We start from the raw sequence: 26,141 nt of genomic DNA, 5'->3' as shown, positions 1-26,141 counted from the left end.
CAGGATATGTATCCAGTGCACAAAGGTACAGGTTCAGGAAAAAAACCTAATCAAACAAATGACGGCACAGTACTAATCCATTAAAATGCACAATGGATAAAGCAGTGCCCAAAGAAATTATTTTTCATGGTTCTGTAAACGTTCATAGACGGTGTGCTGGGACATTTGCCTGCTAGCGGTTAGTGGAGAGACCAGTCGGGACATCATGGCAATTACAGTCGATGAGTTGTTAGGGCTAATTTATTTAGCTAGCTAGCTAATGTCTACATTCATTGTAAACTCGAAATTCTAGATAAGTAGAGAATATAATGTAGCGCTTGGGATGCACGTGTGATGGCACTCGGGCTGCAAAGAATTGGGCCAATCAGAAGATAGCTAGGGTACGTGAAGGAGGCAAAAGTTACACATACACACTCAACTAACTTTAGTGAAATAACTGATTTATATTAAATGACTTGAACAAAATAAACTTTACAGATAAACAAACAATACAACAAATAAATCTTAAATACAATACAATAAACAAAATTGAATTATTTTAATTGAATATTCTTTCTACTCAAATTCTGTTAATTTAGTCTAATTACACCTATTTAGTTTAGTGGATGCTAATAATATATTTATCGATTTTGATATTTTAGTTAAATATGCACTTTTAGTTAATTTTATGCTTATAACTTAGAATGCAATTTACTCTGATTTTACATCTGGGTTACAAAAATCCCTCAGATTGAGCTTCCCTTTTGCTTGTGATATCCTGTGTAAACAAATTCAAAGTCAGGGTGCCAGAGCCGAACAGGGCCACATGTCAATTTCTTTGTCTGACATTGCTCTATGTGTGTCTGTCACTCGATTTTCATGTGTGTGGTGTCATGGGTTTTCAAAAAGTTTTTGTCCAATAGGATAACATTAACTAGCATTTTCAAGCAAAATAAAATCCTGTTTGGGTTAAAATGACAGCAAGACATGGTGATCAAACTTCATCCTTCATCCCCTAAATAAATGTATTCTAAAGTGATACGATTGGTTTTGGTGTGAAAAAGGTTAATGTTAAAGTACATTTTAACTATAAACCATCACTTCAGCAGCACGTTGGCATGTTCACATGAGATACAAGGCATGTACGACACACATGGAAGTGCAGTGCTGTTTACTAGTGAGTAGGAGGAATACTGTACATAAACTTTGTTGGTTTTGGTTTAGATCTGTATTTGTATCTGTTTGTTTAATCACAATTGTGCATTTGTGTGCTTATCCTGGATGTCTCAAACATGAGAAAAATGTGAGATTACGTCCGTAACAATCCAACAATCCAACATGAATACGTCACTCAAGAGACTGTGTGAACTCAGTGCTTTTGTGAACGCACATACTGCTGCTGACCGGAAGCGAGAATTTATAGTTAAAAATGACTTAACTATTGATCTTTTTTCACCAAAAGTGATTGTGTCGCTTAAAAAGACATATGAAGAGTCATATGATTATGTTTATGCAGTCTGTCAGTGATTTTTGGAGCTTCACCATCCACTTGCATTTTAAGGATCTAAAGATATTTTTTATTTTAAAGTTCTGCTGAAGAAATTAAGCCAAACAAAATTGGGATGGCATGTGGATATGTAAATGATGAGAGAGTTTTAATTTTTGGATAAATTATCCCTTTAATGACAGATCACTGTGACAGTCAAAAAAACCTTAATTGCATATTTTAATTTCAGCCCTAGCAGCAGAAAGTTTTCTAAAATCACATTTTTACAGGCCAAACTCCTGGTCCTTTGCTGCATGTTATTAACATGAAGAACATTCAAAACAGTTTATAAAGATGGAGATAATGGAAGAATTGATTGATGTATTAAGGACTGGAGATGTATTGATTAGCGCCATCAATAATTCAGGTCAGGAAACACAAAGAAATGCTTACTCTTGGTTTACTTTTCATCAACCAAACAGCCCTGAGCATAACAGCTTTGCACTTTGTTTGAGATGCATTTGCAGATCTTTAAAATAAAAATATATTAGGAATAAAAATAAATCTATGTTCACTGTAAAATACATTTGTCACCACTGAGAATTCGTTGGATACTTTGGACACAGATATGTATAATGAGAAAGAAAGGAAGGGTTTGGCTTAATAAGTTGGCATCTCATTTAGTGATCAGCATGTAGAGAGCATTACTCATTATTCATTAAATTTGGGACCTCATATAAGCATAGTCTGCCATCTCCCTGCCAAACCTGCTCGGTTTTCAAACGTGCCCACTTGAGACAAGCGGATCTGAATCCAGGACACCGGCATTGAATAACATGCCTGAGGTCCCCCAAAAAAACTCTTTCAATTTCATTGGAACACGTTTGACAAAACACACAATTATCTACCCTCTCTCACTTTTTCTGTCACACACACTAACGTCCACAAAAAGGAGATTTCCTATTATGGTATCTGTGAATGTGCATATTAATTGCGAAGCTTGCTTGTTCTGTTTGAGAGGCAGTTGTCACCACATGTCCAAAGAGTGAGGGATTGTGGTGCCAAATTTCTCTCCGTTCCCCCTGTGATACTCTCCTACAGAGCCTTGGTTCCTCTCTTCAGATGTGGTATTATGGTTTGATGGCCTGCATCATTGCTTGTCTGCTCTGAACATTTGTAAAAACATACAGTTAAGTACGAGTTGGCTCATGTTTCACAGCCCCCCACCCCCTTTCGACATGAATTTTTCTCACCATTGCACCCGGAGTCTTACAATCTGTAGTCACGACATTCAAACATATGCCAAGCGATCATGTGAGATGCCTACAAGTGGTCCAAGGCAGAACACTGCAACATAAGTGGACCGGCTTGACTTGTGCAGAACAACTGGCAGCATTGAACGGGACAAAAAGCAATCCTCTAGTCTTCCCCTCTGAGGAGTGGAACGTTGAGCTGTTTTACAAGCTGAATCAACTACAAGGCCTTTCCCATTTTTCATGTTCAGCAGTCTAGCAAAAAGTGGATTTGACATACAGGAAACAATTATTTATAAGACATGCATGCCCAAAGGCCCTGGCAGCTGTGACTTCCCAAGCTATCCCAGTCGTATATGTCTCTCTCAGGAACTGACCCAGCTGAAAATTCCAGCTTAACCAGCAAGAATTTCTATGCAGGTCCTGGCTGGTCTATTTTGGTTAGTGCAAAAGTGCTGGTTACTAAGTATGACCTTTCTAGTAAGGTTTATTTGACCAACAAAATCATATCTAAAACATAGGGTGGCAGGGGCAGTGGATCCTAGGGTTAGGATTAGGGTTAGGGTTTGGTTATGGTTTCTCAGTCCAATCAGGTAGTCTGTATGATATATATTACTTATTAATCCAATGAGGTATGACAGGGGAATCCATTAGAAAGTTATCAGCAAAAATGGTCAACCAGCATGGTCTTTCTTGAGATGCTGGTTAACCAAGGAAGTCTTGCTGGTTAAGCTAATTAAGAAGCCTGGTTAGGATGAAAAATTCTGAAACATGTACCTAGTCAACCAGCATGGTCTTTCTGGTGAAGCTAGTTAAGCAAGGAAATATTGCTGGTTAAGCTAATAACGAAGACGCAAATTTCCGAAACATAGGATGGCAGTGGACTCACTGATATTTATGAGGAAAGCAATACCTGGTTGATTTGGGCAAGGTTTTTAATTAGATTAATAAAAAATTAAGCTACCTATTTCATATATGTAGGCCTACAAGTTTGTGACTTTTTTTATATCAGTGAAAACCATATATGAACATACAGTATATTTCAAATAGGTGTTTTACAAACTTTGCAATATATCAGATTTTGGTCTGAGATGTAGGATGGTGGAGGGTTAGGTTTAGGGGTAGGATTAGGTTACAGTTTCTTTGACCAATCAGGTAGCAATTTTATGAAGAATATCTGATTTGTGACATTAGGTATGGCTTTCTTCATGAATGTAAATAAGTTTTCCCCTTCCATAATAGGTTTAGGAAATTTTCAGTGGAAAACACCAACATCAATGTACAAGATTTAGTGTATGCTGGTTACCAGCAATGCTGCTCTTTTTTTTTTTTTTACAGGGGAATCCGTTGTTGAATGTGAATGTCAGTTACTAGCAAAAAAAAAGCATGATCCCTCTGGTGAAACTGGTGGACCAAGTAGGCCTTGCTGGTTAAGTTCGTTCAGAAGTCTAGTAGAGACACCAGAATACAAACATCAGAAGCACAATTCATGCTGATGACCTGCAAGTCTATTCTTTCTAACATGGGAATCCCTAAGAAAAACAGCTAGCTTGTGACAGTAAAATTTAAAGCTTTCCCATACGTTTATGCTGAGTAGATATGGCTGAAACCCTGGTCAGATCTTTCATGGACTTCTAATGTACTGTAAAGTCTGCTACAGTCTTCTGCCACTGTTACCGTTCCAGAACACAGCCAGCACAGAAGGAGAGAGCAAGCAAGTCTGGCCCTAACTGCTTTGAGAGGGGGTAGAATGCCCAGTGGACTGGTCATTGTCTGGTTGGGTTATGTTTTAATAGTGGACATTCAAGGGCTGGATTTGAGCAGGTCTATGTCACAAACGAGAGGTCTAAATAAACAGAGAGGCCAGGCCAGTTCCTCATTTATCATTGGCTTCTGACAGAGACAGGGCAGGTGACTCATCTGGAATAGTCCTCTGTGAGCCTCCATAAGGTGAAACGTGAGCCCTCCGCACTCTCACTGCTCAGGGTGCCAGAGCCGAACAGGGCCACATGTCCATTCCTTTGTCTGACATTGCTCTATGTGTGTCTGTCACTCCATTTTCATGTGGGTGGTGTCATGGGTTTTCCTGCTTGTCATAAATGCAATTAGAAATACTGCAGTGCACAACCTTATTTTAACCAAGATAAAAATAAAAAATTTTCTCATCTAAATATACCAGACAAGAAGACTGGTTAACCCTGGTGTTCTGTAAGGGAAGTTAGAGACCCAGTGCCCTTTAAAATGAATAGTTTGATTAAAAATGAAATGTGTGTCATATAGAGTAATTACTCACCCTCATGTTGTTCCAATCCAATTTGCTATGTTTTTTTTAATCTATAAATAATAACTGAATTATGGCTTCAGAAAATTGTAAATGTAAGTGAAATGGCTTTTTTTTTTCTTTTTTTTTTTCAGAGCTTGACAGAATAGTCACAATGAATTGAACTGACTGAACATATTCACCCCTATTAATTATTTGGAATATTCCAAAAATCACATGTTTAACAGCAAGTGATATTGTCTTATCTTTCATCTTCCCATGGCATTCAGGGAATTAAGTAATTTAACTATTATTATTATAATTTATTTTTTCCCTGTATTCTCAGCGATATTGTGATCTTTACAGAGGAGGTACTGGTCAAATTTCAACACTGAAACAATTTTTTTATTAATTATTTCCCAACTGAGAAAAGTGCAAGATCTAGCGGGTTCATAGCATCTCTTTTCTCGCCATGTTAGATTTAGACTCGGTCTAAATGATAGCGCACCTCACAATTGAAAAAGTCAATTCACTTGCTGGGCATGAAACTGTGGTGAAAAACTCTCAAACTGCAGTGTTTCCACTTGTTAACCCCGCTATGAAAATGAACCTGTCAAATGTACCACCATTAATTAAAGATGAGGTACTTGAGCGAGAATTGTCTTATTATGGGCAATGTGTGTCAGTGATTAAAAAGATACCAGTAGGTTGCTTGTCTCCACTTTTGAAACACTTTGTTTCATTTAGGAGACAGGTGTGTTTGGTGCTGAAGAGCGGAGTTGAAGAGTTGAATGTGGCATTTAAGTTTAAAGTGGATGGATTGTCATCTTTGCAACAACTGAGACCATGAAGTGTTTCGTTTGGGCTGCCCCGATAACACTAGTGAATAGCATAGCCCAGAATCTAGTGAGAATCGTGATGGTGATATGAAAGCACCAGCTTTGGAAAATATGCCAGAAATGGAAAAGAACACCATAAAGAATGTAAACAGTGAGCTACAAAAATATCAATCTGTTCAGAACATATTAACTAAGAGTGTTTCTTGCCATTTTAATGTTTCACTGTTAAATGATGCACATTTAAAAAAAAGTTTACATTTTTTTGGAATCAATGGAAATCTCAGTCACAACAATTGGATTCTTTGAAACAGTGGTGGGATTTTGTAAAGATTAGGATTCAGTAGTTTTGTAAACGGTACACTTTCAGTACTTCAAAGTATATTGCTTGGTCAGTTAAAGAACTTGAATCTGAAATAGAAAAAATTCAAGATTTAAGTAATTGTAATTGAGATCCTAACTTATATTGGACCATGAATTGACAAAATAAATAAAGATTAATGCTGGATAATAAATTGCTGGATAACAAATTGCATGCATGATGATGGACAGGAGCTAACAGTACCTTCAGTGATAAGATGAAGAGCTGGACAGTTTTATTCAAAACTTTACGCTTGTGACCAAGAAGAAAATGTATGAATTGGATCCCAATAAAGATTTACATAACTTCTTGGAGTGTGATAGGAACAGATCATTTAGCAGTTCTCAGTGAGAGCCTTGTTAAAGGATAGTTGCCATTGAGTTGCAGAAGAGCTGTGCTTACATTACTTCCAAAGAAAGGGGACTGTAAAATTGTTTCCAAAGTTCTAGCTAGTCACTTAAAAAAAGGCTTTGGAATATGTAATCCCTGTGGATCAGTTATATTGCATCCCTGGAAGATCTATGTTTGATGATATATCTTTTAATCATGATCTGCTGGATATTGCCAAACTTTTTGGGTTCAAATGCGGTTTATTAGTAATGGACCAGGAAAAGGCTTTTGATATGGTTGAACATCAATTTATATGGAATACTCTTAAAGCCTTTGTTTTTTCCTCAGATTCTTTAGGGATGGTTAAAGTCATGTATGGAAGTACTGAAAGTGTACCTAAGGTTAATGATGGCTTGAGGGCTTCCCTTGGGTTAAAATGGGGCATTAGACAAGGGTGTTTCTTATCTGGTATGTTGTTTGTGCTAGAAATTGAACCATTACTACATCGAATTAGAATAGAGTTAAAAGGTCTTAGCATTTCAGATGATTTTGCAAAAGCTCATTTATCTACATATGCTGATGATATAATTGTCATAATTAAAGATAAAGAAGATATAGAGAGAATGACCTGATTGATACAAGATTTTTGAATCATTTCTTCAGCAAAAGTGAATTAGGAAAAGAGTTCTGGTATTCTGGTAGGTGATTGGAAGGAGAAAGGTCCAACATTATCAGGTGGACTAGATTGGGGAAGTGGGAGCTTGAAGTATTTAGAGGAGTTTTTTTGGGGAACGAGTTTATGGTTAAAAGGAACTATACTCTCACGATCTTATCTTCTAAAGCAATGATTGCTTTATGAGTGTTTTCTATTTACAGAAGAAAGAAGGGGGTCAATGTTTACTCCATTTAATCAGTAGAAAAGCTGCTTTTAGGATAAAGTGTATATTAAAAACAAAAATGTTAGGTAGAGATTCAAATTCATCATGGAGAATGTTTTTATATTTAAAAATGTTGCGAAACTGGGGTTAAACCAGACCATTTTTTTTTTTTTTAGAAATTGTAACCCTAGAAATAAGATAATTTTCTGTATTCTACAAAAGTGTTTTAAACCTTGGGGAACCTTTTTAAAAGTAGAAAGGTGGCCAGAAAATGTTCCCTTTTTGGTTATTAGAGAAGCCAGTTCTTTATGGAACAAGATTTGATGTCTCTTGGGAAGGAGCCCCAAGAATGAGTGACATTTTTGCCAAAGCCCAAATCATCATGGTAAAACACCTGGCTGAGTTAGCTGGACCATCTTTAAACTTGGTGTCCACTCTATCAGGATAGTTGGACACATTTTGGAGTGGTTCCTGAATGCTTGTCAAAAGAATAAAAATCACACCTAATAAACTGGATAAAGGAGCTTGAAAGGAAATACCAAACCAAACTGATTTTTTTTTCCCAGAAATGGGAATTAGACCAAAAATGGAAGAAAATGAAGCTTTCTTAAGGTTGTTATGATCAGTTGGCAAAAAGAGTGTGTACATTTTCTGTGTTTAAGTATTGAATCAAATTAAATTAAAAGACAGAGTGGATATACCCTGGAGAGCTCATTTGGGAGTTGAAAATGACACAATGCCTGAGTGGGAAACATTGTATTAGGCACCATTGACCAAAAGTGTGGGAGACATTCAGTGGGTATATTACGGAATATTATGGTACTATAGCTGCTAACTCTTTTGTGTCTGCACTTAATCCAGATATAACAGATTCGTGTCCTTTTTGTGTTAGAAGAGAGACTGTCTTCCAATGGTTTTTTACATTGTCAATGGCTACTTCCATTATTCATTACTTCAAAATATTTGATGACTCTTTTTTTAATGGTTTTACTGAGGTATGTTACATTTTTGAAAAAGTTTGTAAAAAAAGGAAAAAAAGAAAAGAAAATTTATCAATTATATTTTGCTTCAAGCTAAAATTGCCATTATGTGTGACTAGAAACCAAAAAAATAGAAAAAAAAAAATAATTATGTTAAAGTTCTTTTGTTTTTTAAATTATAATCAAGGCAAGAATAACATTGGAATATACAGTAGATTGTATTGTTTAATGGATAATGTAGAGGAATTTAAAGAATTCTGGGATTATGATTGACAAATTTTAACCATTTTAGATAAAGATGTATGTTTTATAGATGAATTAAAATAAATAGTACATATTGGTATCTATATTTTATGTATGGTGTGGTATAGAAGGTATTGTTTTGTGAGTAATTGATGATGGTTTGAAAGGTAAAATAAAGTTTTGTTAAAACTCAAAAACTTTCTCTCCCTCTCTCTCTCTCTCTCTGGCTGGCTTGTAGCTCTAGAAGTATTTGAGAACAAACAGAACATCAAAGGCTCATGTTCGACAAAAATAAGGTAAGAGTGAATGCAAACATGCATTCATTTAGTCCATGTCTGCCATTTTCTCCCATCTGCCTTTAAAGAATCTGTATGCTTAGATCAAAAGCTTAACCTTTTGACCGAGGAGAATTCAGTCACTGGATTTTATTTTTAAGGAAACTTTGTGTGGTGTCTGAAATACTGCTGAGGGCAAAACCACGGATGAGTTTTCTAATGCCACATGTTTTCAGATTCAAGGTAACACGTCATGGCAGGCTAAGAAAACAAATGCATTAGCAGCTTTCACAGTTTTCTTCAAATTAAAGCCAGTTTCCTTGCAGGAATAATGGCCATGTTTGTGGTGTCAGTTGCAGTAACCACCATGAATGATATATTTTTTTTGATTAAGTTAAAGTTTGAGTAAAATACATATTTAGAGAGGTGGAAGTGAAACAAAGACTCCCAAAGATAACGTGGCTCTTGGTGCTGTTTTCTATCATTTAGTGGGTCATTCCTACTTTGCATTAGACCTATATTTTCATGTCCTTATCATATGCAGTATGTATCTCTTCTCTCATCATTTACTCACCCTTATGTTATCTCAATTTTATGACTTACTTTTTTTCTGTGGAACACAAACAAAGATATGTTGATGGAGATACAATGTGAATATGTTTATCCAATATAGGTCAATAGGGACCAACACATCTAAGCTCCAATACATATTTAGAGGGGTGGATGTGAAATATATATATATATATATATATATACACAAAAAAAATGCCAGTATGTTAATAATTAAGTTATAATTAGGTTATTAGTTTCTGGGAGTTTCTGACATTGGTGTAATTTAATGTATCTGGAATAACTCCACGTCCACTTTAAATATGCAGTTAAAACGAATTGGCTTTTTAGCCCAAATGGTTAAGTAAGAGGCTCATGTGTTCTTTGCTGACTGGAAAATCCCATTTTAGGGTGACTGAGAAGCCTCAAATGCTTGCATGCTAATATGCCTAATGCAATTAGTGGCTAAGCCCTTAATAAGGCAAATGACACATGGTGTATTGAGCAGTGATCTTCAGTGGCTGGAGGTGGAAGCTGGTGGAACAGCGGGAACTGAGTGGAGGCCACACAACACAAATTCTAAGCAATTTATAAAAATCAATTAAAAGCAGATTTTCCCTGCTAGCAGCTTCCAAATGAGTAGATTAAGGGGCATAACAACATGTTTTACACAATATACCTTTGCATGTATAAGGAGAAGACATTTATGGAATAACAAATTCAATGTTGATGCATTGCTCACACAAAGCTATTGTCACGATTGAGCAGCAAGGCAGACGAGGAGATGCAGATCTAAACGCAGTTACACTTTATTAAACAAACAAGCAAGAAAAAACACAAAGGAAAACCCTCAATGGGGAAATAAACATAAAACTAGAAAACACAGGCAGGGAACACACACCAGGCTAACAACATTCAACGAACGACAAGGAGTGAACAAAAAGCAGGGCTTAAATACACAGTGAGTTATGACAGAATGAGACACAGGTGAAAACAATGAACAAAATGGCAGTGATGATGGCAGGTGGATTCTGGGAAGTGTAGTTCTAAACTATGACAAGTGAGACAGTGGAGCTAAACAAGGGACAAAACTATAGAATGCAATGGCTCGCTGACCGTGGCTGACGAGGGCTCTGGCTCGCTGGCCGTGGCAGGCGTGGGCTCTGGCTCGCTGGCCGTGGCAGGCGTGGGCTCTGGCTCGCTGGCCGTGGCAGGCGTGGGCTCTGGCTCGCTGGCCGTGGCAGGCGTGGGCTCTGGCTCGCTGGCCGTGGCAGGCGTGGGCTCTGGCTCGCTGGCCGTGGCAGGCGGAGACTGGGGAGCAGAAGCCTTTCCTCTTCTCCTCCTCCGCCGGGCAGACGAAGTGGACCGTGCAGGCTCACTGACCAAGGCAGGCATGAAGGTACGAACCACGGGCGAGTGGAGGGTTATTACTGTGGGAGGAGTGGCAGAGTTCTCCTCGATGGCGCCCACTGTTAACAGGGAACCGCAGGCCAGCAGAGTCTCCTTCACGAACGCGTGGAGCGTCCAGCCGCGCGTTGCCTGTGGCAACCACTCCTTAAGTGCGGGGTGCAGATTGCGCCTGAAGAAGACCACCAGAGAGGAGTCCGGGAAATCCAAGATACCCGCCAGCTTAAGGAAGTCGCGGATGTGGTCCTCTATAGGGCGGTCCTCTTGCTTCAAGCAGAGCAGGTGGAAGTTTGCTCGTTGAACCGCTGGATCCATAGTGTGGTCGTTCGTTCTGTCACGATTGAGCAGCAAGGCAGACGAGGAGATGCAGATCTAAACGCAGTTACACTTTATTAAATAAACAAGCAAGAAAAAACACAAAGGAAAACCCTCAATGGGGAAATAAACATAAAACTAGAAAACACAGGCAGGGAACACACACCAGGCTAACAACATTCAACGAACAACAAGGAGTGAACAAAAAGCAGGGCTTAAATACACAGTGAGTGATGACAGAATGAGACACAGGTGAAAACAATGAACAAAATGGCAGTGATGATGGCAGGTGGATTCTGGGAAGTGTAGTTCTAAACTATGACAAGTGAGACAGTGGAGCTAAACAAGGGACAAAACTATGGAATGCAAAGGTGACAAAAATGGCAGACAGAGGGCAACAGTGAAACAAGACAAGGAATTCCTAACAGCTATCATGTGGCTTTAGGACTCATGGAATGTAGCGCATGAGTGATATCTTTTTCCACCTGGTCTCATAGAATGTCACGTGAGACAAAAGTGTCATAGAATCAATATGAAATTATGTGGTTGCTTCAGAAAATGTCTTTTTATTTCTCATATTGTTTTTGGACACTATTGTTTAGGTTTAGGCATTTGTTAAGGGAGAGGATGTCTGTTTGTTCACCTCTCATTTGATTGTAGATCTCTATTGGTTAGGTTAATGTTCAGGTTTTTGGTAAGGGAGGCATGTTCTACTTATTAAAACCTTGTTGTTTGAAAACAACATCATTTAACTCACTTTTGGTGCCCCCTACTGGATATTTCACTAGAAAAATTGCAGCCAAATATGTAATAAGGCAGGTAATGTTATTTTGCAAAAATGTTTACACAGTCACATACATTTCATGAGATCAGGCTGATTTTTTTGAATGTGAATTAACTTTTTCTGACTGTTATATAATTTCATATTTCCAGTCTCGAGACAACAAGCCGAATCTGTTTACTTTCATTACACTTAACTATCAAAGGAAGTTGTTAACTCGTAAAATGTATGTTTTGGTTTTGTCGATTAATTTGCTGGTAATTACCTATTTCTGTGTTTACTGTGAGAGATGAGGGAGATAAAAACGTCCTGGCGCACAGCGAGAGGGAGAGGGGCACACGAGAGACTGCTTGTATGCTACTGAGTGTTTTTTTGTATGCTGAAAAGCCATCCTTTGTTGTGTGTATACTGGAAAGCAATTTCTGTTTGTAGAACATTCAAAATCTGACTCACGTGGGCCATGGAAACCGTGGCTTTCACTTCCTCTTTTATTTGTCTGACAACAAACATTGTTACACTGGTGCCAAAACCCAGGAAGGAGGAAGGAGCAGTTCGTTTCTCGACTGCCGAAGGGGACAGCGGAGTGGGTCCAGTGCTACCGACCGGTGTCACTGGATGAAGCAGTGCAGCTGGCAGAAGACCATCTAGCAGTGTATCCGGGTGCAGGCGCACCCTGCTCGCTATCTTCTGTGGTCCCTCCCTCTCCCCCTCTTTCTCCCCTCCTTCCTTCCGCCCTGTCCCGTTCCCCTGGAAACGGGGGAACATTCCCCCGAAACCAGTTCCCCAGCCTCAGAGGTTTCTTAACATGCCAATAACACCTGTGTATCTCTCTCCTGACTCTTCCCACTGTTCTTCTCAGGTGGGAGAAGCCGCTGTTACTAGTGTGGGCATGAGGTTTGGGCTGGTCTGTTGGAGTTGCAGGGAACCAGGACATGTTCTAGACCACTGCCATGGAAGTACCATGGAAGTGGAAGCATTGATCCGGGTTCCTGACACTCCACAGGCCGACCCCTATCAAGCAGGGACGTATTGCCTGTGAGTATAAGGTGGGTACATACCAAGCCTTGGTGTACTGAGGTTGTAAACAAACCTCCATTTATTCAAAATGGGGCAGTGTGTGAGGGTGAGGTGTGTGCATGGGGATATTTACGAATTTCCTGTAGTGACCAAAACCATTCTATTTCGGGGTCACAAGCATAATCCTCTAATTTTGGGTACCAATTGTCCAGCTTTTCAGTATTGTTAAAGGGGTTGTGTGTGGACAGGTCCTGTAATACAGTGAGTGGTGTAGGTGGCAGCATCATGTGTGGGGTGCTTTGCTGCAGGAGTGACTGGTGCACTACACAATATAGATGGCATCATGAGGAAGGGAAATTATATGGATATGTTGAGACAAAGTCTCAAGACATCAGCCTGGAAGTTAAACCTTGGTCTGACTCAGTTACACCAGTTCTGTCTGGAAGAATGGACCAAAATTCCAGCAACTTATTGTGAGAAGCTTGTGGTAAGCTACCCAAAACAGTTGACTCAAACAGTTGACTAAAAAATCTTACCAACTGGGAATGTGATAAAAGAAATAAGGGCCAATGGTAGCTCAGCAGTTAAGGCTCTGTGTTACTGACCAAAAGGTTGGGGGTTCAAGCCTCATCACCATCAAGATACCACTGTTGGGCCCTTGAGCAAGGCCCTTGACCCTATCTGCTCCAGGGGTGCTGTTTCATGGCTGACCCTGTGCTCTGACCCCAGCTTAGTTGGGATATGCGAAAACAACTGCATTTCATTGGCTCTGCACTATGACAATATATTTGAATATGTATATAAAAGCTGAAATAAACAATTTTATCTACTATTATTCTGACATTTCACATTCTTAAAATAAAGTAGTGATCCTAACTGACCTAAGACAAGGAATGTTGTCTACAAATAAATGTCAGGAATTGTGAAAAACTGAGTTTAAATGTGTTTGGCTAAGGCGAATTTAAACGTCTGACTTCAACTGTATATATATATATATATATATATATATATATAATGCACACACCAATCATCCATGAGATTATATATATATATATATATATATATATATAATGCACACACCAATCATCCATGAGATTATCTAATCAGCCTGTCATGTGGTAGAAGTGCATTGCACAGATCCATGCAGATACGGGTCAGGAGCTTCAGTTCATGTCCACATTAACCATCAGAATTGGGGGAAATGTGATCTCAATGATTTGGACCGTGGCAAGATTGTTGGTGCCAGATGAGCTAGTTGGAGTATTTTTGTAACTGTTACTACACCTAATTCCATTCCAGAATTTACCATCAAGCCTTCAATTACAGAAAGATACAACTACATGCTCTGAACTTAACAAATGGATATTAAATGCTTTAAAAAGTTGCATCTATGCTAATGAAGAGTGACTGTTTTTGACAACAGCTCCTGTGTTAACTTAATTAGCTCATGTAAATTTAATCATCAGAGAGCAGATTTTACGAGGGCAAGAGGGCAAACACACACTCGTGCACACACACACACTGTCCTGCTTTATGGGCCGTCTTATACTTATTTAAATGACAGCAGTAAAGAAAAGCAATTATTACTAGGAAAACCCTTTACTGCTCAGTGAAGTAGCACCATTGTGCTCATAATCCACTCCAATGTGTGTGTGTGTGTGTATCTCCAGAGACACACATGGTCAAATTATAGCTTCAGTACTGTATTGTTGGACAAAAGATGTGAAACAACATGTTACGAGCACCTCGGCTCAGTGATCACACTTGTGGTGAAGCTGGTAGGATCTACTCATTCTTCATGATGGGATTTGAAATCTGTCTGATACTTAATAGGGGCTGAGGCGATGATCACCTGCTCACCAGAGCATGAGATTCCCAAATATGATTGCTTTCCTAAACCATTCCTGTGGACTTCCATTCACAAGAAGACTGAATAATCTTTCAGATTTATATATATATATATATATATATATATATATATATATATATATATATATATATATATATATATATATATCATGACATAATGCTGACTGTTCCTTTAAGTTTTCCCTTCCAAATAAATAATGTTATCATGCCTCTAAAACCCTCTGATGCTCTGATATGAAAGTGATCGGTGCTGAAACTATAGTAACCAATAATCTATTTGAGCTGAAAGGAAAGTATGTATGATGGTGTGGAAAAGAGGGAGAAATAAAGAGAGAAAGACAGAGGAACAATGCTCTCTCTGCATGCTTATGTCCAACCCCTCTTGCAGTTGTGTGGGCCTGTGCAGACATGCTGTTTCTAAAATTAACTAAACTGCTGCCTGCTGCCTGCCTTAATGCAAAACAAAGTGATTTCCCCTTTGCAGAAAACACCCAAAACAAATGGACTGCATTGTTCACTATATTACAATCTCATTTGGTGACACAACATTTGTGGACTTACATTTGCAGAGCTAATTGCTAAAGCAGCCAGTGCAGCCACACTAACTTAAGACTTGTGCACTTATGCTCTCTCTGCCTTCTCTCTCTCTCTCTTCTGGTTGTGAAGCCCTGCTGTCACCAGCCACTTTTTAAGCAGCCTTTATTCCAGAAGTATTCACTTTCTAGGGTTTAAATCAAAATCTTCTATTTAGTTTTCCTAAACAACCTCTGTGCACCACCGGGATGACTCTGATTGAACCGTTTTACTAATTTGACTGGATTTGGTCTCTGTAGAAGCATTGTAAAAACTACTGAAATGAGCGATCCAGACAGAAAAGTGTTATCTGGAGTAAAAATTAGTTCAGTCGTTTGCTGTCATAACAACTCAAAGTAGTTAATAAAATCAATGTAACTAAACTCGGGCCATCACTTCATGTCATCTACCCATGTCTTAAACTTTGACAGATGAGACACTGTCAAAAGACAGTCATTGTGACACAACAAAACCACATACGTTTTCTTTGGCATTAAAAAATAAATAAGTAAAATGTTTTTTTCAAATATTTAATATTAAATATTACAAATTTTTCTGACCAATGATTATATTGACATTCTAATCTTTTAACCCAACCAAATGTTATGCTATGCTATGTTTTGTTATGCTATGTTTTGTTATTTAAGAGATAATGTACAGATAATGCCGGTTGTTATCGCACGATAAGCCCCCTGACAGCGGAGGGGTCTTATATCATCATGAAGGGGATTAATTTTGCAATAACCGGCTGACTGTTCATTATCCCGCTTTTTACACAGCTAGTAGCCAAATAAATAAATACAAGGACATATAATGTTAATTTGCTTTGAAGTTATGTAATTTGAGAAGAAAGCTTAACAACTGAAATCCACTCTGACTCCACAATAATACCATAATACCATAGACTTTGTCAGTTCGAACCAGTCTGTCCATTCTCTGTTGACCTCTCTCATCAACAAGGCATTTCCATCTGCATCCCTCACTGGATGTTTTTTTTTTATTTTTGGCACCATTTGAAGTAAATTCTAGAGACTGGTGTGTGTCAAACCAGCCCATCCGGCACCAACAATCATCCATGCGATTATTTAATCAGCCAATCATCTGGCAGCAGTGTAATGCATGAAATCATGCAGATACAGGTCAGGAGAGCGGCAGTTCTGTGGACAGAAATGCCTTGTTGATGATCAACAGGTCAACAAACAATGGCCAGACTGGTTCGAACTGACAAAGTCTACAGTAACTCAGATAACCACTCTGTGTTGAGAAGAATAGGAGATGCGAGTTGGCGCTGTTGTGCCGGCACAAGGGGGACCTACACAATCGAGCAAGAGTGCACGAGCAAGGGTGTGATATGGCCCCACATTTGTGAGGCGTGCACCACGGAGCGCGAGGCAAAAGTTACGAGGCACACGGTTTCAAGGTTTCACAATATACCTTAGTTTTAAAACAGACAGTTATAATACCATTGAAATCTTCTCAGTATTACATGAAGATAAAGACATTTCTAAAATCCAAATCAGTTTAATTAAGACAGAATTTGCAGAGTATCATATAAACCTGGCTAGATAATATAAATCTTTAAATTGCGCCTTCCTAATGTTGCATTTGACTGTCACTTAATTTAAAGGTGACATGCAGGTGTCGCGAGCACTGCGCATCACAAGCACATCAGAAGTCCAGCACGAGTGCAGCACAGCCGCAACAAACCTTTATTTCTGCCACCACAGAAGTTGAGGTCCAAGATGTGATGATGAGAACCAGCAAGGTCTGATGTTATTAGCTGCCTTGATTCAATTTGAAAGTTTTGTTCTGTACATATTTATCATTATACTATTCTACATTTCTGCACCATGAGTGGTACCAAACAGAATTGCTAAAAGTATTTTAAACAATTTTCTCCTTCTTTCGCTTGTACAACAAAAATGTACACTACTGTCTGAACCAGTGTTGTCATGTCCGAGTCGACCTAGTCGGGCCACTCAAATAATCATAATGCTATTCCTTTTGTGCCACTAGATGCATAGCAATATCACATGTCAACTTTACAGAAATTTGCTAAATATCTACGTTTTGGACAAATTTCACATTTTGTATTTTTTTGGACAAAATCTTTTGAGCAAGCAATATAAGGAAAAGTGTTTTGCTGAATACATCTAAAAGGATTGGAGAGAGAATGTGGCGTGTGTCCAAAGGAAGGCTTTAGAAAATCTATCAATTTGCAAACACACTTAGCATGACTGCACCACTGAGATTCCTTTAACACAAACCAGAAGAAATGCTCTGCCTCTCTATATTCCACCAATGCACCCCACTTATGATGTAATTTCATTCACTCCATGATCTTGCTTTCGGTCACTCTCCCCCTCTCTCTCTATCACTCTCGCACTGAAGGAACACAGAGAAAGCCAATTACAGCAGTGACAGAAAACTGCCCACTCGTCCCCATAAAATTAGAAAAGCTGTTCATGTTTTTATCTTTCAGATTTCCTGGGTGTTATTGCTAAATACTAAAGCACTGGAGGCTGGTCATGCTTTTAAGCTACTAGAAGGGGAGAAAAAAAAAAAGTTAAGCTTCTACGTTGGCCAGCCGAGATATCGACTATAAGCTGACAAGTAATTAAACCAGCATATCTGTAACAACTGTCATCTCTTATTTCTGTGGAGCCTGGACGTAAACCAACAGCAAGAAAGCAGAAGAAGGGACTAGGGGAGGAAAGCGGGGGAGAGAAGCAGAAAAAATTGTGAGAGACTTCACATTATTACTGCTTAGCATCGTCCACAGAAAGATTTGGCCGACTTGGGTATTTAGGGGATTGTCTGAGATATCAAAAGGGGCAGAGAAGTTTTCCCCAATTAACAGCGGGTAGAAGAACATCAAATAAGGTGTACATTTCAGTGCTGCACTTTTGAAACAGTCAGGCATGAAATGCATGTGAATGCTTTTGAGGGGCTGCTGTTTTGGGCCACTGGTGATGTCACTGAGGTACTAAAGAGTGCTGAACATGGCTCAGGATGGCATGTAGCAGGCGTGCTGTGCTTGGTGCTACAGCCCGAATATTTTTTCTTTCTTTTTTTTTTTTGTCCTTGTTTTGACATGGACTGCAATCACATGAACATAGAGGAATATGCTAAATACAATTAAAAAAAAAAATCAGCTTCAACCGACCACACAAAAATTCATTGGGTAACTGACAATGCACATGTAATTGCTGCAGAAGGCAAGCAGCTGCAGACAAGCAATATAAAACAAGAGTGCTCCTATATACAGTAAAACTATGGTAACTCATCCTTTATGTTCATGAACAATTTTCAAGAAGATTCATACATGAGCTGAGGGCCTATTTTGGAGGTTTCTGTAGTGCAAACATGGTAATTATTAACTAGTGATATGGCATCAATAAATAAATACCAAATAAATTTGAATTTTGTTTTCTCCAAATAAATTAAATGTTTGTTTAAATAAGGGAGTGGGAAATGTTATGAAACAGCCATAAGAAAAAAGGCAACATAGTGTAAAAATATCAAAACATTGTTTTGGCCAACAGTAATTACTACATTTTATAACAGGTCAACATATAATACACATTACAACAACCTACCCAATAAAAATGTGAATAGACTATTTTAAAGGTCTTTAAGCTAAACAATTCTGAAACACAAAACAATTAATTAAACAGCAATAAAATTTAACATACGCTAAGAAAAGAAAAACATAATAAATGACAATACATTTTAGAATAAATTATAATATATATATATATATTTTGCAGAAACTATTCTGACCCCTTCTTTTTTTCACATTTTGTTATGTTGCAGCCTTATGCTAAACTGTGATGTACACTCTATACCCATAATGACAAAGCAAAAACCAGATTATTGATAACTTTGCAAATGTTTTAAAAAGACAACTGTGTGACAAGCTTTACACACCTGGATTTGGGGATTTTCTGCCATTCTTCTCTGCAGATCCTCTCAAGCTCTGTCGGGTTAGATAGGGACTGTCAGTGGACAAAGAAACACAGACATTGGCCAACAAACAATTGGAAAAGAGTGTTATGGACTGCCATTTTCAGGTGTCTGCAGAGATGTTCGATTGGGTTGAAGTCCGGGCTCTGGCTAGGCCACTCAAGGACTTAGTTGTCTCTAAGCCACTCTTGCACTGTCTTGCCTGTGCTTAGGGTCATTGTCCTGTTGGAAGGTGAAACTTCGGCCCAGTCTGAGGTCATGAGCACTGTGGATTCTACGGGATACTTCAAATGCCATTGTCTGAACCTTGGACTTAGGATAGACCTCACCGAAATTATCGGCCGGTTGAAGTACGATGCACCTCACTGATCTCTGACTGCATCACCTCTGTCTAATGATGGACTACACACCTATAACAGAATACACAGACTATCAATTGCCAACAAAAACCTTCATCAGCCAGTTAACAAGGACAATTGCATCTATGTGAACTTCTGCGGTTAATCCAGGATGAACTTCAAAGACTTTAGTCATTAAACTTACATGAATATATCTTTGTTTAAACACTGACACTTAACAATTAGTTTAATCATTTTAAACCATGATTTTAACTATACATAAGTAATATTGTCATTATATTCATGATGTTAGTTAGAGGGGAACTGGCCCCCACAGTGAGGTTTCTCCCAAGGTTATTTTTCTCCATTAATCAACATCTTCTGGAGTTTTGTGTTCCTTGCCACAGTCACCTTCAGCTTACTCACTGGGGTTATATATATACAATTATTTAATTACTTATTTTAAACACAATTCACAAACGTATTTTATCAAACTACACAATGATGACTCTAAGACATTATAGATATTACGGTTTTATCTTCTGTTAAGCTGCTTTGAAACGATAAAATAAAATTACTTGACTTGACCTGACCTGACCAGGTTTTCATTAAAGATATCTCTTTATTTTGCTGCATTCAGCTTTCCTTCAACCCTGACCAGTCCCTTCCACTGAAAAACAGCCCCACAGCATGATGCTACCACCACTATGCTTCACCATTGGGATGGTGTTGCGCAGGTGATGAGCGGTGCCTGGTTTCCTCCAGTCATGACACTTGGAATTGAGGCCAAACAGTTCACAATCTTCGTTTCATCAGACCAGAAGAATCTTGTTTCTCAAAGTCCTTCAGGTGTTTTTCATGTGTTTTGCACTGAGGAGGGATTTCTGTCTGGCCTCTCTGCCATAAAGCCAGATCAGTAGAATGTTGCAGTGATGGTTATCCTTCTGTAAGTTTCTTCCATGTCCATACATGATCTCAGGAGCTCAACCAGAGTGACCATCAGGTTCTTGGTCACCTCTCTTACCAAGGCCCTTATCCCACGATTGCTCAATTTGGCCAGACGGCCAGCTCTAGGAAGAGTCCTGGTTGTTACAAATCTTCTTCCATTTAAGACTCTTGGGAACCTTCAATGCAGTCCAAATGTTTATAGCCTTTCCCAGTTCTGTGCCTTACACAATCCTGTCTCTGAGCTCTGCAGGCAGTTCCTTTGACATCATGGCTTGGTTTTTGCTCTGATATGCATTTGAATCTGTGAGACCTTATATAGACAGGTGTGTGCCTTTCCAGATCATGTCCAATAAACTAAACTTGCCACAAGTGACTCCAATTAAAGTGTAGAAACATCTCAAAGATGATCCAGAGAAATGGGATGCACCTGAGCTAAATTTCAAGCATCATAGCCAAGGGTCTGAATACTTATGTCAATGTGATATTTCAGTTTTTTCTTTTTAAAAACTTTGCAAAGTTAGCAAAAATCTGGTTTTTGCTTTGTCATTATGGGTAATGATGGAGTGTAGATTGATTTGAAAAATATAATTATTTAAAGCATTATAGCATAAGGCTGCAACATAACCACTTTGGGAAAAAACGAAGGGGTCTGAACACTAGCTAGAGAAAACAATCATTTGGATTTGTGATTCAAAACCATGTGTTCACGTTACACAATAGATATTACCAAAGATAAGATGGCATTTTAGTATGGAGGACAGATTTCACAAAACATTTTTCTAGCACTCCTAAACTAACTTTTTTAAACCAATTGCTAGAGAAAACAAGCATTTGCATAATTGAACTTTTGACTCTAAACCTTACCGTTAGTGAGATACATCCCCTGTGACTATATACCGTCCCTATGTGACAGGTAGCCAATGTTTTCCTCTGTATGTAATGTATATGAATGATTTCCTCTTAAAATCTTCTCTGTTCTTCTCTTGTACATTCTCCATGATAGAAGAACTGGATAAAATGGAAGGCAATGAACTGAAATAACAAAGTGCATCAGTCACAACAAAGTGAAGACACAAGTCACAGATACTTCACAAAACACCAGAGTTCAACTAGACGCAGAATTCCAAAAAAAAAAAGAAAATAAACTACTACAAAAGTAAATAGCGCTTAATTACAAATGAGAGTTTGTTGGGGCCACGGGAGACCCCCTGGCATGAATATCAATCAGCCCTCTGAGGCTCTCACCTGCTTACCCAGAGACCTGAACACAAATGCAAGGCAAGTTTCAAAAACAAGCCTCTGTACACACAAAATTTTAGGATTACAAAGATTTAAAATGAGAGAGAGAGATTGACAGAGGAAAACATGCATGAGGCTGGCATCTGCATTAGAAAGTGTCTTCACCCCAGGAGGGCTGATTGAAGGATACATCTGATACATACAGATTGACACTAGATATTCTCATCACAATTGTTGTAAACTAATTCATCACACCAAATCTGAGAAAGACAGATAGTTAAGTACACATGAATTAAGTACTAATTACAGTAAGTACACCACTCTAGGTACTATGATCTGATGTTGCGGTAAAACATTTAAAACAGCATGTCATCACATTGCTCCATTAATACTTGTGATCTCTGTATTGTATGTTTATTTATTCACTGTTGTGTGGCTCATGTTAGGAAGGGAGGAAGCTGCCAGCGTCTAGCATGATTAATTCACCCCCTTTTTAAGTATCAAGCCTTTCTATGCAACATGCGTTTTAGCGCAACACGTCTAAAGCGATAATGCAAAACTACCCTTGCTCCCCTGCAGCAGTAGTGAAACGGAAAATAATCGTTTGTAATTCAATGGAGCAATCTTGACTCATTTAGTTGTGCTAAGGGCTGAGGGGAAGAGACAAAGCACACGGCGTAGCACTGCTGAGCTCATTATGCCTGCTTTAAAACTATTTGCAATTCAAGGCCATACAGAGTGGTGGGGAGAGGCAGGCACATACTCGCCTTCAAAGACGATGGCCAGGAGTGACCCTACAGCCCATTTCTGGGGTCAAATCCCTGATGAGGACTGGTGAGACCCAATTAAAATAAATTTGAAAACAATCTAACTGCAGGCGGCTCCTACCGGTGCTTACTGAACATCCGTTCCACAATGACCTAAGCTAACATGTGATATTTCTGCAAATTGCTAAATAGTTAGGCAGGAGGTTGTTTCACAAAGCTGAGGTAAATGACAGGCCATGTGAGTAATTACAACTGAGGTGTAAAAAGTTATTTTGACATTTTGTCTGTTACAAATCATGCAAAACACTCCTCTGTACTAATACACACACATATATATATATATATATATATATATATATATATATATATATATATATATATATATATATATATAAGCGTAGGGTTAGTGTTGGTTATGTTGTAGAGGGCAAAAATAATAATTTGTATGTAAATATTTGTTATATAAATATTAAAATATTGGTTAAAAGAATGCCCTATCGAGATAATTATCTTAAGTGGTGTTGTGGATGTAAATTTGGTCAATTGTAAGAGATGGATAGATGAGCTCCGCTGTGAAATCATTACTTCAGTTCAGAAATTCGACATCACGCACTGGTTTACAAAGGAATACACAGGAATCATTATGTGTGAATCATGTGAAACATGAAACATAGACATTTCATGAAGTGAAACATTAAGTTAATTTTACTCTTGACAAGCTCAAGACAAGCACAATAAACACCAAAGCCATCCGATTGAAAATCATGTTGTGGTGTTGGTCAGCTTAGGCCCCCTTCAAGTTGTTGAGCTGGAGGAATGCTGTGCATTGAACAAGCACTACACGGTTTACTATACTACAAACTTTAATGGTTGTGCACTTTTACCATGTCAACAACCGCATCTCCCACTAAAAGCATTTAAATGCACTCCTCCTGCTGGGCCCCATGGGATTTGTAGGCCAGGCCTCATGGGAGTTGTAGGCCCCTGAATTCAGCATTAACAGAAAAAAAACAGAAAAGATAAAAAAAAAATTGAAAACTGGAGTGATGCCATTTTTCCTACCAACCTACCAGTATGATTACAAATAAAAGTATCACACTTCAGAAAAAAAAGTCTTTCATAGAAGCAGACTTCATTATATAACTCTTACACGAACAACAAGAAGACTAGTGCACCGCAAATTCCAAATGGCATGCCGCTACAATCACTCATATCTCTTGTACCTTTTCCTCAGCCTCAATGAAACAAACAGATCCTAAGGTTGGGAGTGGGCGGCTGGTGCACCTTGTCAGTGGCAGACTGATTTTGACTAGGCTGACAGTGACACAAGTAATCCATCATGTCATCAGCCACACTGACAGCTGTAGCAGCATTCTGTCTAAATGCAAGTATGCCGAAAGTATGGCATCGGGGGCCTGGAGGCGAAGAAACACTTAACCCCTGCTCGCCTCCTGCCTCATCTGCCTGTGCATCGCCACCCGCTCGCCTACCCGCCCATCTAGCGTATTCCGCTGTCAGGTGTCTGAGGATGCTCTGCCTGACAGCAAATCTATGTGAATGCACGCAATCTCCAATCACGACAAGCTAACCTAACATTCATAACAGGCTGAGGGAGAGGCCACCAGATACAGCACTGTAATCCAAAGGGGTCACAGACTACATCTGTAGAGTGTGCGGAGATGTTAATAACTAATGCCACACTGTTTAATGGGAAAAGTAAAATATGAGGCAAAACCGATCATGTGTTCAAGCACTGGCACTGTAGGTTCGTTTCGGTTGCAAATGTACAACTAGCATATCAGTGCCTCTCAATTGGTGGGTTGCATGTCTGTTCTAATAGTGCTTTCCAACACTACGGAAAAAACAATACTAAGCTCAAATGTGACTAATCAAACTCCAGATGAGGAAGATGCCAACATGGCCTTGTGTCAAGATATGCCCTCATCCCTAAAGCCTCACTTTCATCAAAAGGTGAAAGACAGCAGACTATAGGCTGACAAAAGCATGAACCCATTGAAATTCAAGAGACATATGCCATGTTAAGAATTTTGGAAATTGATGGGCCAGTTGTGGTGATGTTAATCCATTTAAAAGATTGATTTTGAAGTTTTAGTTTACTTTTGTATGATAAACAATGTGATGATGTGTTGAGTCGCCACTTGATATTCAAGGTAAAATCTGGGTCCTGAAGTGCAACCATTGACCGAAATGAATAAAATGTTTCGAAAACAGACTGTGCCAAAGCAACGTTTCAAAATGTGTCGTCAAAACTTCATGAAACGTGGCTGGTAAAATGCACCCACACAAAATAAATGCTGCAAATAGTAGACTCAGTTTACTAAATTCTCTTAAGGGTTAGAATAGATCCATAAATTGCCGTCAACAGCTGTCAAAGTGAAAACTATGAGCTCCGTTTCCTATGAAACACTATATTGCACACACCATCCACAACTCTATTCATCTCATGACTCACATTCATTGTAAATTCATTGAAAATCTGTTAGTTTCTTGCTGTGCTTAGTCCTCTCCTTCACAGCACCACCAGCATTATAGGTTAAAAAAGGAAGAAAGAATCAGCTAATCTGCTCCACAAGGATTAATCAAAAACAGAGTGTTTTTCAGCATAATAGTTGAAACTTGTTTCCTATTTATCATTCATTTGAAGCAATATATGGGTCGCAGAAGTTGGAAAAGTAGCTTTAGTCTTTGAAAAATAATCTGTCATAGAGGTTTAGAGGAGGTGATAAAAATCAATAGCCTGAATATAAAATTGCCTGGAAGGGCTCACAACAGTCGCAAGATAAGAGAAAAGATTAAGCGGGCTGTTTCCCTGTGCTCTCTCTGTCTCCCCCTCCCCCTCTCCTCCATTGTTTTCAAAAGAATTCCACTCTTGCCAATAGGTGGTGTTGGCTTGTTAATAGGCCAGTAGTTCATTTCTAGGTCCTCATGTCAATCTTTTGTCACTTCGGGTGTCCTGTGGCAAACTCATGGCAGAAACAAAGGCCCCCTGAAAACAGGTGATCGATACGTTGAAAGGGAGATGTTATCTGCAGACAGAGGCTGCTGGGTTTGCTAAGGTCTGTGTTTTGCATGATCATCAAGGTGAGGCCTGTCTGCCTGCCACCCGCTTCTGACCCCAATATGCTCTCGCAGCCCTGTCTGAGGCGAGATAAAGTTTCAGTCCTGACGTTAAGAGGGGTTTAAAAAAAACAACAACAGAAAGAAGAAACGTTACATTTTCAAATGAGGCAATGAGATGTAAGACACGGGCAGACAACCCTGCGTGTGGTCACCCACAACCTCCCTAACGGCTTCTAGTTGTAGCATTAGAACGTTGTGGGAACTGCATGTTACAATGATATCTTTCTAGTCTCTCAATGGGAGTGCGTAAAAAATGTGCTAGATAAACAACAGAAAAACAAAACTGGTACAAAATTCAAACAAATCACTCCGAGCGCACTGTATAAAAATGAACAGAGGAGTGTTTAATT

Source organism: Xyrauchen texanus, chromosome 17, assembly GCF_025860055.1.
Source record: "Xyrauchen texanus isolate HMW12.3.18 chromosome 17, RBS_HiC_50CHRs, whole genome shotgun sequence".
Lineage (NCBI taxonomy): Eukaryota > Metazoa > Chordata > Actinopteri > Cypriniformes > Catostomidae > Xyrauchen > Xyrauchen texanus.
This window is presented reverse-complemented; position numbering follows the sequence as displayed.